Source organism: Panulirus ornatus, chromosome 4 (genome assembly GCF_036320965.1).
Source record: "Panulirus ornatus isolate Po-2019 chromosome 4, ASM3632096v1, whole genome shotgun sequence".
Classification (NCBI taxonomy): domain Eukaryota; kingdom Metazoa; phylum Arthropoda; class Malacostraca; order Decapoda; family Palinuridae; genus Panulirus; species Panulirus ornatus.
In genome coordinates, this window is record NC_092227.1 from 61,698,619 (window position 1) to 61,714,452 (window position 15,834).

A 15,834-nucleotide genomic window follows, 5' to 3' on the forward strand; every position below is an offset into this window, starting at 1 on the left:
TCATAATGATTAATGGTGTGTGTGTGGTGTGTGTGTGTGTGTGTGTGTGTGTGTGTGTGTGTGTGTGTGTGTGTGTGTGTGTGTGTGTGTGTGTGTGTGTGTGTGTGTGTGTGTGTGTGTGTGGGTTTGAACAGTACTACATACATAAGAGCACAAAAATTAAGCAAATAAGTAATAATTACAAGAGTTATCTTTTACATCATCTAAATATACTTGAGAACAGGAGTTACATTCTATACTAAAATTAAATTACACATAGTTCACAGAGAAAAAATTTGCATCAAACGTAAAGAGAAGAAAAAATGATACATACAGATACTATGAATAACATAAAATATAAGACCAATATACAAATTAAATGACAATAGTTGAGAGAAGACTAAAAAAATTCCACACAACTCATTAAATACATATTATTCTTAAGTCAAAGTTCTTATTGAATAAGGTTGTGCCGCTGCAACGACTTTCTTGATATTCATTGTGGCTGTAGGGTATTCTATAGTGGACATGCTACGTCGTAGACGATACTATAAGATAAACACTATGATTGAAGCTACGTCATAGACGATACTATAAGATAAACACAATGATTGAAGCTACGTCGTAGACGATACTATAATATAAACACTATGATTGAAGCTACGTCGTAGACGATACTATAAGATAAATACTATGATTGAAGCTAAGTCGTAGACGATACTATAAGATAAACACTATGATTGAAGCTATGTTGTAGACGATACTATAAGATAAACACTATGATTGAAGCTACATCGTAGACGATGCTATAAGATAAACACTATGATTGAAGCTATGTTGTAGACGATACTATAAGATAAACACTATGATTGAAGCTATGTTGTAGACGATACTATAAGATAAATACTATGATTGAAGCTACATCGTAGACGATGCTATAAGATAAACACTATGATTGAACAATATATGAGTGCAGTAGACGATGAAATGACTGAAATTCCAGCAACATGAGGAGTGGACTCAGTATTGAAGGAAAGCCACAACATTCATTGGAGAATCATGATCAGTCTGAAGATGTTGAATGTTGACTTCATCAATGAATGAGACGTTCATGTTATGTGCGGGATTCGTTCTACACTCGGGATTGTTGTGTTAATCTGTCCCGAGTAATGATCATGAGTGATGAACACTTTAAGATTAGGACTGACAAGAATACATTCTGTTTTCTTAAGTGAACTTGTCCCAGAAGCAAAGGACATTTGGGTTGGTTAGGAGGGCAATGAAGAAGAACATTGTGGTAAGTTTGGGAAGAAGAACACATGATTATGGTCCATACTCTCAACCCATGGGTCAATGACAACAATTTTCTTAAAAGAACAAGAACTAAGAACACTTTGTTGAGGTCCAAGAAGTAGGGGAGACGCACATGCATTGGCTAGCAGTAGTATTGTGAGGGCAAATCAAGTTGGCAAGCAATGGTTTATGGCACAGTGCTAAATCATCCACGGAGGGACATGCAAGCAATGAGGAATTGACAATATATAAGAGAAAGTTCGAGTCATTAGTAAAGAATGATAGTTCTTGGCATTTTTTTCTGTTCTCTTAGAATCCACTGAGATAATGCTCATATATAAGTCATTTGAGCATATAAACTATCAACATATGTGGAAACAGTCAATGTTACAAATAAGGTATGAACAGATTTCGACACCATCTTTACTTGCTGTGTCAAGTTATCAACTATTAACATAATGTTCTTTAAATACTGGGAATGTTGCGTCAACACCTTAGCTTCAGCCTTAATATATTATCAACCTGTTGTTAAGAAGTTGTTGAAAATGCAAAGAATGAACCTGATTCCTCACTAAATTGCATTCTTCTTCGGTGACAACACCGAACAAATATGAATAGAGGGATCATGTAAGATTTTAGCAGACTCTCTTACTTCTTCTCTGCTGGCTCATGTTCTTCCTGGCGCTTACATTCACTGGAGATTCAATGCCTTGAATTCTGAACTTCAAAACGAGAGAATTCCACAAGTTTAGTCCCTCTGCGGAGACGGACAGGAGTGGATCGGGAACTGGCCATGTATATATGGCCACCTCTCCATCTGCGGTCTCAAGAATAGAGGCGTCCATAGAGAGTCCTCTGACAGTTAGAAAGGAAGGTTCAGCAACTACTCATAAGCGCGAGATGACCCTGACTATGAGTCCATGGTCATGCATCCATGTCTGAGAAAGTGAGAGTGGAACCTTCGTCAACGGATACTCTCAAGAGACGGGTCAAAAAACACTCCGAGCACTGGTACATGTTGAGAGCGTAGTGGTGGTTGAGTATAGCCATTATGAATGATGTCTGGTTTTTTTTTCTGCGCCACCGTCTCGAAGGATAGTGACACGCTGACCATGCTAAGAGCCCACTGAATCGAAACCTTTAACGTGAGAAGATGCCAGAGAACGAACATGTCTTTTAAGAGTTCTTTCTGAGATGGAGTCCTGTTCTGAAAGGAAGGCAGGCATTGTTGATAATACGAAGGTGAACCTGTGTTGGTTAAGGGCGTGGTTAAGCGATGAAGCGGAGGGGCGTGGCCGGGACCGCCGTGGTGACTTCACGAGGGAAGGGCGGGCGGTGGTGATGATGCCTGGGCGACGGCGATGGCTGGGGATGACGTCTCTCTCCTGTGTCGTCAAGGGATGCCGGGTTTTGGCGCGAAACCGGCCCGTAGGAATGAAGGGTTTGGGCGGGAAACCAGGGCGGTGTCCGTCCGTGGCGCCGTCTTGATATCCCGTCACAGCGACCCAGTGACAATGGGGCGTGATCAGACGACAAGGCAGTAAGATGTATCGTCCATGCACTAAGATGTGGGAGGTGGCCCTTACAGCTTGGAGTTGATTCAGTCCTTCATGCCCCCCACAGAACGAACGTATCAGGACCGTAGATGTGGCAAGCAGGCCTTCAGGAGTGCCGGGAAGGCCCGGCGTAGGAGCATGTGACACTTCTGAAGAACTGTGAGGCGTGAAGATCGTCGTCAGGAGAACAGATATCACGAACGGGCTCTTTCACTCGCAGAGTTCGACATCAGCACGTAGGTCCTCAACACCGCTGCCACCACCACTTGTAAGGTGGTAACAGTCTTTCTTGGTTTCTGTGCTTACTTAATGAAGATCAGATGGCCTCTTACAGCTTCAGTAGAAAACTAGATGTGTACACTGACAACACTCTGGGTTCTAGTCTTAAGACACTCTGGGTTCTAGTCTTAAGACACTCTGGGTTGTAGTCTTGAGACACTCTGGGTTGTAGTCTTAAGACACTCTGGGTTCTAGTCTTAAGACACTCTGGGTTCTAGTCTTAAGACACTCTGGGTTCTAGTCTTAAGACACTCTGGATTCCAGTCTTTAGACGCTCTGGGTTCTAGTCTTAAGACACTCTGGGTTCTAGTCTTAAGACACTCTGGGTTCTAGTGTTGAGACACTCTGGGTTCTAGTCTTAAGAGGCTCTGGGTTCTAGTCTTTAGACGCTCTGGGTTCTAGTCTTTAGACGTTCTGGGTTCTAGTCTTTAGACGCTCTGGGTTCTAGTCTTAAGACACTCCGGATTCCAGTCTTGAGACACTCTGGGTTCTAGTCTTAAGACACTCTGGGTTCTAGTGTTGAGACACTCTGGGTTCTAGTCTTAAGAGGCTCTGGGTTCTAGTCTTAAGACACTCTGGGCTCTAGTCTTAAGACGCTCTGGGTTCTAGTCTTAAGACGCTCTGGGTTCTAGTCTTAAGACACTCTGGGTTCTAGTCTTAAGACACTCTGGGTTCTAGTCTTAAGACAATCTGGGTTCTAGTCTTAAGACACTCTGGGTTCTAGTCTTAAGACACACCTCGAAACACAAGTGGTTCGTCTGGCGTGACTGGCCTGACTGGGGGTTAGCCGGCGCGACACTCACCAGCGGGTTTTGCTGAGGTCAACTGCAGGTGATTACGTCAACAACAGATCAGCTTCACGTGTTCAAACATCCTGATCAGACGACTACACAGTGAGCCGTGGCAACTTGCTCGAAGTAACTCATAATATCTGATGAAAAATCAATGGCATGCGTGTGTATGTGTGTCTTACAGTACCCCTTACACACACACCCTCACCAAGATGTACCCCCTACACCCACACCCTCACCAAGATGTGCCCCCTACACCCACACCCTCACCAAGATGTGCCCCCTACACCCACACCCTCACCAAGATGCTCCCCTCCCTCTCTTTCTTACAAATACATCAACACAAAGATACACAAAACCTTACCAGAGTAGGCATTTCAAGGACTTCATGGAAGAAGAAGGAGGAGAAGAAGAAGAAGAAGAAGAAGAAGAAGAAGAAGAAGAAGAAGAAGAAGAAGAAGAAGAAGAAGAAGAAGAAGAAGAATACCAACAAACGAACTTATATATGTACAATAATATCTTTCAGTTAAAAAGGAATTTCACAGGTACATCATCATCTCTTGTGATCAATCATACGTCTATTCCTATCAAGTTGTATGAGCCATTTCAGCCTCAGTCACTAATTCCCATTCCTGTTGAGGAAGAAGCGGTGACTGGACCTGTGATAACCCAGCCGACCACTCTCCATACTCTCCTCTCTCTCTCTCTCTCTCTCTCTCTCTCTCTCTCTCTCTCTCTCTCTCTCTCACACACACACACACACATGGACCATGAGCCGGCATGGGTTCGATTCCTTGATGCGGCAGTCGGCCCAAACTCAACCCAGGTGTTCATCCTTCCTCGGGGCTGATCGATCAATGGGTATCATTCTGCCTTAGGCTGTTGTGTGTGTGTGTGTGTGTGTGTGTGTGTGTGTGTGTGTGTGTGTGTGTGTGTGTGTGTACACTTAAGGGTAAATAATTACATGAGGTTGAGGACGAGGGTCCATCGCTAGGCCACGGACACACTCACGCCCACAGAGACCCGGCGGGCAGCCAAATTACTCAAACTCCACAGCTAAGGACATGTGTTACCACTTGATGCTCACTGAAGTGTAGTTCTTAGCACCAGAGACCTGAGGCGAAGCGGCGTGTCAGCATCACGGTGTGCGGCAGGAACTACAGTGTATTGTTCGCTTGACGTGTCAGTCGCTCGAGGGCAATAACAAGAAGTCCCACGCACTTGTGAACTAAGGGGTGTTCAGTTACTATATCAGCAGGTGTGTAAGGGTGCATGCCACAGTGTTTCTGATATGATCAGTAGCCTTAGATATCTGGTCTGACTACGATTACAGTCCGTCAGAAAATAAGGATTTGGATCCTTATTGCATAAGGCTGGTGGGGGAATTGGAATAGAATGACGGACGAGCAGACAACATATGATGATTTAGGCAAGATATTAGAGAGTACTTAGTGGGAAGGGGGCCCACGAGTGTAAACTCCATCCACCCCCCCCCCCCCCCCGTACAGGACAATTAAATACAATTAGGTAATTACAGAGAGAAACACACACACACACACACACACACACACACACACACACACACACACACACACACACCATTACCAATATTATTATAAAAAAAATTCAGAAGCTCCAATTATACAGTGCCTCTCAGCACTCGGCCGCTCCCCACACGGTACCATATATATCTATATCCATATCTATATATATACATATACATATATATATATATATATATATATATATATATATATATATATATATATATATATATATATATATATATATAGATAGATAGATAGATAGATAGATAGATAGATAGATAGATAGACAGATAGATAGATATCCCTTCCAGTAATACAACTTTCAAAAAAATAAAGGAATAGAGAAAGGAGCCAAGAGAGCAAACTTCGTGGAAGGCTCATCTTTATTTTCCGGACACTACCTCGCAAAGGTGGGAAACGGAGAAGAGATTTCACATCAACTGAAATGGTGCCAACACCTTCATGATTTGCCACGGCCTGGTGAGCTGAGTGGCTTGGGCGGATGTGAGAACACTGGTCACCCTCTCCTCTTTTCTCGTTTTCTTTCGTTACGCTGGGCTTCCCTGTTTATGTGAGGGTTGGCGGAGGTAAGTGCTCGTTTTGCATACACACACACACACACACACACACACACACACACACATACATACATACAGAGAGAGAGAGAGAGAGAGAGAGAGAGAGAGAGAGAGAGAGAGAGAGAGAGAGAGAGAGAGAGAGAGAGACTACAGCGTAGAACAAGTGTTAACTTACTGAAGATGGAGAAATGATATGGGTTACCCTACCTCTTAGGTACGGTGATTCACAGGATGAACAAGACCGTGAAATTCTCAGTATATCGGAGAACCAGCAGACAACAGAGGCGATTTCGTGCATTCCACGATTGTTCACAGTGAAAGCACGAATTTTCGTGCACAGGTTCTCTTCGAGGGCAATATGTATATCAGTGGGATTAATTAACAAATTGAAAGGCGCTTGGGATGGAGAACAGCTAAAGAAATCAAATTCAAGTGGACAGTGATCATATCATGGTGTCGTGTTTAAGGAAAGCTAAGAGTACAGACAGGTTTCCACATAAGGCAGGTAAGGGAACTTGTGTCTTCGTCAGGCACGAGAATCACAGATCTGGTGAACAAGAGACGCAGATGCGCAATTATTAACGAAAAGGAGTGCGATATATACTAGACTTTCATGCAATACCTGCTCGTTCGTTTATTATGGCGAAGCCTCACGCGCATTCTATGTAAGAATAAGCGAACACAAAAATGACACGAGGAGAAACGAGCGTCAAACTCGTCTGTAGTCAATATCAACAAACATGGACGCCTGTCAGGTGGACAGGATGTGGAAATATTGCACAAAGGACGGGACAAGATGACAAGGCAAGCAACTGGAGGAGGAGCTGTTGCATACATCGCAACAGAAAACGCATCCAAACACAGGGATGGTATTCGTCAACGTGGCGCGGGTCGCCGGGGTCATTCATTGGTGGTTTGGGCAGCGAAGGGGGCGGAGCCAGTGCCCGGAGGTGACCAATCAAGAGGACTCATTCCTGACCAGACCAGAAGCTGATCTTGTGGTGGCACGTAAGTGGTCGAAACTGAGGATATTAAAGAAATCCTGCTTAATTTTGAGTTTCCTTACCGCCATAATCATGAATCCAGTATATATATATATATATATATATATATATATATATATATATATATATATATATATATATATATATATACGATAAACCCCCCCGTAAGCCATGTGAAAAGAACTTCGCGTTGACGTAGGTTCGACACCTAGAGTCCACAAACACACGTACTCCGGTAGCCTCAAAGGGGTTATCACCCCTTTGTTAATTCATCACAAATCATTATAATACACATCTTCAACGACCAAGATAACTCTTGTTATAAGAGTTACAATCCCACAGTGGAGGCATCACACTTACACCCCTTGTCAGATATTGTCCGAACATGTGGCGATAACCTTTATCAGGTATCTAACGAAGCTTCGAATCTACTTCCGAACAGATTCGAACCAAAGGCCTTCACAACTCTATAATCATCAGTTCACAACCAACATTAATCATTCCAAAACAACGGTCATAAATAGCATTTAATCATTATACAGAATCACTTCACAGCCTTCATTTACAACCTAGATCAACTCACGACACTTAACAACTGCATTAAGATCTCCTTACAACTCTTCCCATTGGTATCATTGCGCCCTATGCCTTTTATAACAACCTTATAACAACACCAAACAGCCCTTAACATCATTATCTTACAACCACAACTTATGATTAGTTAGTTTTGTCAATTTTACCACCAGGTCAGACGACATCTATAGAATAAAACGTAAAAACCAGAATTTCTATCAACACCTGCATTCGTAATAGGAAGATGTTGCCACATTCGTAATAGAAAGATGTTGCCACATTCGTAATAGGAAGATGTTGCCACATTCGGAATATGAAGACGTTGCCACATTCGTAATAGGAAGAAGTGGCCACATTCGTGGTATGAAGATGTTGCCACATTCGTAATAGGAAGATGTTGCCACATTCGTAATACAAAGATGTTGCAACAACGTTTAAAATTCTTTGTTTACAGATAATGAAAAAATACAAAATCCCCGAATTACGAAACTCACATTAATATATCAGGAACCATATTAATAAATGATACAACGCGCCCTCTCGAACTTTGATAATAACTTCACAACATTCCACAACTGCAGTTATAAGTCAAACTTTGATTTTTAGACTAATCGTACAACCTCTGAACCTCCTTTTCACGAAGCTCCTGCACCTTCAAGAGTAGCGCTACAATCAGCAGCAGGGAAAGGCATAGACTCAACCTGGCTTGAGAATGCCATCCACAAGATTATATATACACCCCTTAAAGCCGACTGACGTTAATGGTGTAACAACACGAAGCCAGAGGCCGGCCACAACTCCCAGCAAATGTTGTGAGCTGTATAACACCTTCTTAACAACCTGAACACACACACACACACACACACACACACACACACACACACACACCACGAGGGAGAGATAAACAATGAGGTGTAGGGCGCCCCCACCTAGCGACCAACAATGCTTGAAATACATTTATAATTCAATCGGGCGAGTGACTGCAGAGAGAGAGGGGTCAGTCAGCCTTATATAGAGAGACGCCAGCACGGCCTCTCCATCATACAGGGAGGGAGGAGTTGGGGTACAACACAGGAGCCAGGGTTGTGCACGTTACCCTCCTTGTAATATATCACATGTCAACCACCGCCACACATGGCCACAATGATACATACAAACTGGATAAATAATAATAATAATAATAATAATAATAATAATAATAATAATAATAATAATGACGATAATAATAATAATAATAATAATAATAATAATAATAATAATAATAATGATAATAATGATAATATAATAATAATAATAATAATAATAATAATAATAATAATAATAATAATAATAATAATAATGACGATAATAATAATAATAATAATAATAATAATAATAATAATAATAATAATAATGATAATAATGATAATATAATAATAATAATAATAATAATAATAATAATAATAATAATAATAATAATAATAATAATAAAAATAATGATGATAATAATGATAACAATGATAATAATAATAATAATAATGATAATAATGATAATAATATAACAATAATGATAATAATAATATCTCTCGCAGCTTCGGACTTTTAAGACGATGGGAATAAACTTAGACGAAAGACTTGACTTTAAAAAGACAACAGAATCATTGTAGAATGAATAGATGTTTTTCTTTGAAGTATTAACCGAGATCACATCTTCAGTGTTGGCTGCAGGATGGTCGAAAGATTCGCAATATAGCATCATTACTCACCTTTATGGCCAGAATGACATATGGCATCCATCATCTCTAACTACTGGGGTTGATCCGTCCCTGTACTGGGGTTGATCCGTCCCTGTACTGGGGTTGATCCGTCCCTGTACTGGAGTTGATCCGTCCCTGTACTGGAGTTGATCCGTCCCTGTACTGGAGTTGATCCATCCCTGTACTGGGGTTGATCCCTCCCTGTACTGGAGTTGATCCGTCCCTGTACTGGGGTTGATCCGTCCCTGTACTGGGGTTGATCCCTCCCTGTACTGGGGTTGATCCATCCCTGTACTGGGGTTGATCCGTCCCTGTACTGGGGTTGATCCGTCCCTGTACTGGGGTTGATCCGTCCCTGTACTGGGGTTGATCCCTCCCTGTACTGGGGTTGATCCGTCCCTGTACTGGGGTTGATCCGTCCCTGTACTGGGGTTGATCCCTCCCTGTACTGGGGTTGATCCTCCCTGTACTGGGGTTGATCCTCCCTGTACTGGGGTTGATCCTCCTGTACTGGGGTTGATCCCTCCCTGTACTGGGGTTGATCCTTCCCTGTACTGAGGTTGATCCGTCCCTGTACTGGGGTTGATCCCTCCCTGTACTGGGTTGATCCCTCCTGTACTGGGTTGATCCGTCCCTGTACTGGGGTTGATCCATCCCTGTACTGGGGTTGATCCCTCCCTGTACTGGGGTTGATCCGTCCCCTGTACTGGGGTTGATCCGTCCCTGTACTGGGGTTGATCCGTCCCTGTACTGGGGTTGATCCGTCCCTGTACTGGGGTTGATCCGTCCCTGTACTGGGGTTGATCCCTCCCTGTACTGGGGTTGATCCGTCCCTGTACTGGGGTTGATCCGTCCCTGTACTGGGGTTGATCCTCCCTGTACTGGGTTGATCCGTCCCTGTACTGGGGTTGATCCATCCCTGTACTGGGGTTGATCCGTCCCTGTACTGGGGTTGATCCGTCCCTGTACTGGGTTGATCCTCCCTGTACTGGGGTTGATCGTCCCTGTACTGGGGTTGACTCCGTCCCTGTACTGGGGTTGATCCGTCCCTGTACTGGGGTTGATCCGTCCCTGTACTGGGGTTGATCCCTCCCTGTACTGGGGTTGATCCGTCCCTGTACTGGGGTTGATCCGTCCCTGTACTGGGGGTTGATCCGTCCCTGTACTGGGGTTGATCCTTCCCTGTACTGGGGTTGATCCCGTCCCTGTACTGGGGTTGATCCGTCCCTGTACTGGGTTGATCCGTCCTGTACTGGGGTGTGATCCGTCCCTGTACTGGGGTTGATCCGTCCCTGTACTGGGGTTGATCCCTCCCTGTACTGGGGTTGATCCCTCCCTGTACTGGGGTTGATCCGTCCCTGTACTGGGGTTGATCCGTCCCTGTACTGGGGTTGATCCCGTCCCTGTACTGGGGTTGATCCGTCCCTGTACTGGGGTTTGATCCCTCCCTGTACTGGGGTTGATCCTCCTGTACTGGGGTTGATCCGTCCTGTACTGGGGTTGATCCGTCCCTGTACTGGGGTTGATCCCTTCCCTGTACTGAGGTTGATCCCTCCCTGTACTGGGGTTGATCCCTCCCTGTACTGGGGTTGATCCCTCCCTGTACTGGGGTTGATCCGTCCCTGTACTGGGGTTGATCCCTCCCTGTACTGGGGTTGATCCATCCCTGTTACTGGGGTTGATCCATCCCTGTACTGGGGTTGATCCTCCCTGTATGGGTTGATCCTCTGTACTGGGGTTGATCCTCCCTGTACTGGGGTTGATCCCTCCCTGTACTGGGGTTGATCCGTCCCTGTACTGGGGTTGATCCATCCCTGTACTGGGGTTGATCCCTCCCTGTACTGGGGTTGATCCCTCCCTGTACTGGGGTTGATCCATCCCTGTACTGGGGTTGATCCATCCCTGTACTGGGGTTGATCCCTCCCTGTACTGGGGTTGATCCGTCCCTGTACTGGGGTTGATCCATCCCTGTACTGGGGTTGATCCCTCCCTGTACTGGGGTTGATCCCTCCCTGTACTGGGGTTGATCCGTCCCTGTACTGGGGTTGATCCCTCCCTGTACTGGGGTTGATCCCTCCCTGTACTGGGGTTGATCCCTCCCTGTACTGGGGTTGATCCCTCCCTGTACTGGAGTTGATCCGTCCCTGTACTGGGGTTGATCCGTCCCTGTACTGGGGTTGATCCATCCCTGTACTGGGGTTGATCCGTCCCTGTACTGGGGTTGATCCATCCCTGTACTGGAGTTGATCCGTCCCTGTACTGGGGTTGATCCATCCCTGTACTGGGGTTGATCCCTCCCTGTACTGGGGTTGATCCGTCCCTGTACTGGGGTTGATCCATCCCTGTACTGGGGTTGATCCGTCCCTGTACTGGGGTTGATCCATCCCTGTACTGGGGTTGATCCTTCCCTCTATGTAGCGCTGGTCACTCCGGGTGTCAGCTCTTCCTCCACTCTCCTCCCTGATAAACTTGGGTTGTGAGATCATCTCACTTTATCAAGCCTCCTCCTCACACGACTCACCTGGAACCCTCCTCCTCCTCCTCTTCCTCCTCCTCGGGAAACTCTCTCTCTCTCTCTCTCTCTCTCTCTCTCTCTCTCTCTCTCTCTCTCTCTCTCTCTCTCTCTCTCTCTCTCTCTCAGACACACACATACAGACACATCACTTTCGCTTCTGCTCCCGTGAATTGGTTGGCTGCACGCGCACGAAGCTCCTATGTCTGGCCAGGTCACTCGACAGGTCACCTGGCTCCACACCGTACTGTGTGAACGCTAGCGACTGCACTATTGGCGGGCTGGATGTTATGCTTCTTCCCTTCCACGGCTTAGCTCTAGCACTCCGTGTGTCCTGGTGTGTCCCGTGTTCTTTACCATCTCTCTTGACAGGAAGGTCTTACGTGACCTGAGCAATGGCTGACACTGGTTCTGTCAACTGTCTTTGTTATTACAGAAGACTAGATGTAGGTACCAGTGCCCTTCATATATATATATATATATATATATATATATATATATATATATATATATATATATATATATATATATATAATATATATATGGTACCAGCACTTGCACTCGCCACGGGGAAGTGGAGTTATATAACATGCAGGTTAATAACCAAGTGTCACATCTTCCTGTCCACTAGACCATATACCTTCTCCATCACCAGGCTCCCGGAACTGGCTTGGTTCCATCCTCAGCAGTCTCTATAATCATGACACAAGCTTCATCAGAAACCCACTTACGTACAGTTGTTATCTCGGAACGTATGTCAAAGTACACATCAAAGGTATTATAGGTATGTAAACAATCTGTGATCTGTATTGTGTGATCTTAATGCTGAAATGAAATTAATAGATGACTGTGTACATTGTAAATACACAGACACAGACACAAACACAGACAGAGACACACACTCACACACACACACACACACACACACACACACACACACACACACACACACACATATATATATATATATATATATATATATATAGTGTGCCATCTTTGACTTGGGTTAGCTGAGGTTGCTCGCTATCGTTCCCGTATGTTCCACTGGAAAATGCTCTTTTCCATCACAGAGCGAAGACCTGGCATTAGAAGCTTTCTTATCTTATATCTACATGGTAAAGCTGAGGTCACTGACGGCCGGAGTACATGTAGATCCCTGGTGCTTGGGGTGGCTCCCTCTTCCTCTCTGTTGTGTCGTCCCTGCAGCGTCCTAGGGAAGGAAAATGACGTCCATGCAAGAGGGTGCATCCCTGCAGGAGACACTGGACGACGGTCCCGCCCTTGAGCACGATGATAAGGCCTTTGGGGCAGGATGGCCAAAGCCACTGGTCTGACCCTCTCTCAAGTTTAGCAAGCGTCATCCCCAAACACATCAAGGGACTGGCTGGACTCCCACTCTCCTCCACCCTGTCGCCAGCAACCTCCTGGTCGAGCTTATCATCAACCTTTGTCTCGCTCGTAACGTTCCACCGCCCAGCAGACCTCGGGGTTTTTATCTTCGGTGCCTCCCTCTACATCAGGCCCATTGGCCGCTGGCAACACCCTTCGCCGTGTGGGTTGCCAGGGCGGCTGTCAAAAGCGTCCGTCAGCAGTGAGGCATCCACCTTGCTGAGGCCAGTGCTACTGCGCTTTGCATTGCACTGTCTTGCGAAACTGTACCACCGCTTCTGCAACGGCTTAGATATATGCAGTTGTCCCCGATATGATGGCTAGTGAGACTAGATGGTAAGAACATTCTAACCTCATGAGATGGAGAAACAGCTGTTGCTACAGCTGTTCATCTGGGGTTTTGATCTCTCTCCTTTCGTCGCATCAGCGAACACTTCTTGGTGAGCACCAGACCGAGATGGTCCAGGATGGTTACCCATTTGCCCCTCCTATGCTTCCGCCAGGCCTTCAAAGGTGCTCCTGGATAGACCTGTCTAGTCAAGCTAAGCATTTGCTTCTTATACGATGGTAGTGGAGAGTCCCATCCAGCTGACCTCACGCTCGTAAGGACGCGGTTATCACCTCCACCTCAGCCATCTCTGATACCTTACTACTGGAAGTCCCGGCCATTACCCCTGACGACAGGATCTTATCAAGTCTAGCCTTAGATTCCAGGCTCATGGATACCATACTGAAAAAAGGAGTGAAGAATCTAAGTAGGATCCAGTTTAGAACCAATCCCACAAAAACCCAAGACGCCCTTTTACTCTTCACTAGGTGTTTGGTCTCGCTGATATCAACCCTCTCCCTGAGGGCCTCGCCATCGTCTGAGCAGTGACAGGCTCAGGGGACGTCAAGATACACTGAAGTATACCTTTGTAAGGCTTTGTCTTAGGCCTCTGTTCAGATGACTTCTAATGGAAATAACAAACATTCTCTGTTAGTGTTTTATGTTAGTCATGATAGAGCAATTGAGTGCCCTAATCAAGGCTATCTATCTATCTATCATCTATCTATCTATCTATATATATATATATATATATATATATATATATATATATATATATATATATATATATATATATATATTAGCCTAAGCCAGGCAGGCAATTCATCGACCCCCGCCCGTACCGTAGGAAGAACAGCTGGGTTGACTGCAGCCTCCGTTCATATGCGTCGTAAATGATGTTCGAGACACAACAACGATGATCAGCAGCGAACGTGATGTGAACCTCAGCCCTGGTGCCAGCCAGCCAGCCAGCCCGCGCCTGGAACATCTGTCCCAGTACCTCATCCTGTGTTAACCAACCAACAAACATGCAGATGGAACTATACCACACCACAGCTCACACGGCCGATCCTACACACCGTATGGGTGTCCCACAGGTGGGACATGACACCTCCTGTCCCACACTAACCCCTTGATGCTCCCCTCGATCCATGTGTGCTTCATACTGCTACTCTTTATCTTCTCAACTTAACACTGTATCCGCAACGGAGAAATGGCTGACAGGTAGGGAAGACGAAGTTTGAAGTGTGAGAATATGACCACTTGATCAGGACCACAACTTCCTCAGATTTGAGGGGGAGTCATGGCAGGGCAAACCTGATGTTGCAGACAGTTAAGACAGTGAATGTAGGACTACATATGTGCTTCCATCTTGGATGGACGGTAAATGGACAGGAGCTCAGAGAATGAAGTCTATAGGGAAGTGAGAGGAATTAAATTTTCTAGGACAACTACGATATTTTCATTTTCTGTTCATTCTGGTCTGATCAGAGACGCTGATTCCTTTACGTTTCTCCGTTTCCATCTCACGAAATTAACGAAGGAGGAGAGATCAGCCAGCTTTCTATTTCACAACCTCAGCACAACCCTCCAGCGACGAAGCGCTGGTTGCATTACCCGTTCATGTCATCTTGGAGAAACTTAAACCTGTAAAACCAAACCCTTTGTGATCTTGATCATTCTGAAACTAAAATGGATTCTTTAGGAAAAAAGGCAAGGGAAATATATTCAAGGTGATCCCCAAAAGAGCACAACACTTTATTCTTGTTATCACACACACACACACACACACACACACACACACACACACACACACAAATGAATACAACTGACATCATCTTTAATAGAAATGAGTCTGTCTAAATATATAATGAATGTTACGGTATGTAGATGGAGAGACATAGCCAGCTAAAACGAATGTAACTAAACGACAGAATCATCAACAAATGAACCTTAAAGTTTTGAGCACGACGATACGACCCTTGAGCATGACAATACGACTCTTGAGGACGACGGCAAGACCCTTGAGCACGACGGCACGACCCTTGGGCACGACGGTACGACCATTGAGAACGAGGTACGACCTTTGAGCACGACGGCACGACCCTTGATCACGACGGTCCGACCCTTGAGCACGGCGGCACGACCTTTGATCACGACGGTCCGACCCTTGAGCACGAAGGTGCGACCCTCGAGCACGACGATACAGCCCTGTACATAAATAATGACCTGGCCTTTGGTCAGGTCATCATAACCATGAGTCAAACCG

At 45.2% G+C, this 15,834-nt stretch overlaps 1 protein-coding gene and 1 long non-coding RNA gene across 2 annotated transcripts in view; both read right to left on the reverse strand.

Annotated features, from left to right (window-relative positions):
• The window catches only part of LOC139766587 (protein APCDD1-like), a 440,210-nt gene that overhangs the window by 215,066 nt on the left and 209,310 nt on the right, over positions 1-15,834 (reverse strand).
• Positions 46-4,089, reverse strand: LOC139766580 (uncharacterized). Its single transcript, XR_011716926.1, has 2 exons — positions 941-4,089; positions 46-854 (listed from the first exon to the last, which is right to left on the reverse strand). It is a non-coding gene; the product is annotated as an uncharacterized lncRNA (long non-coding RNA).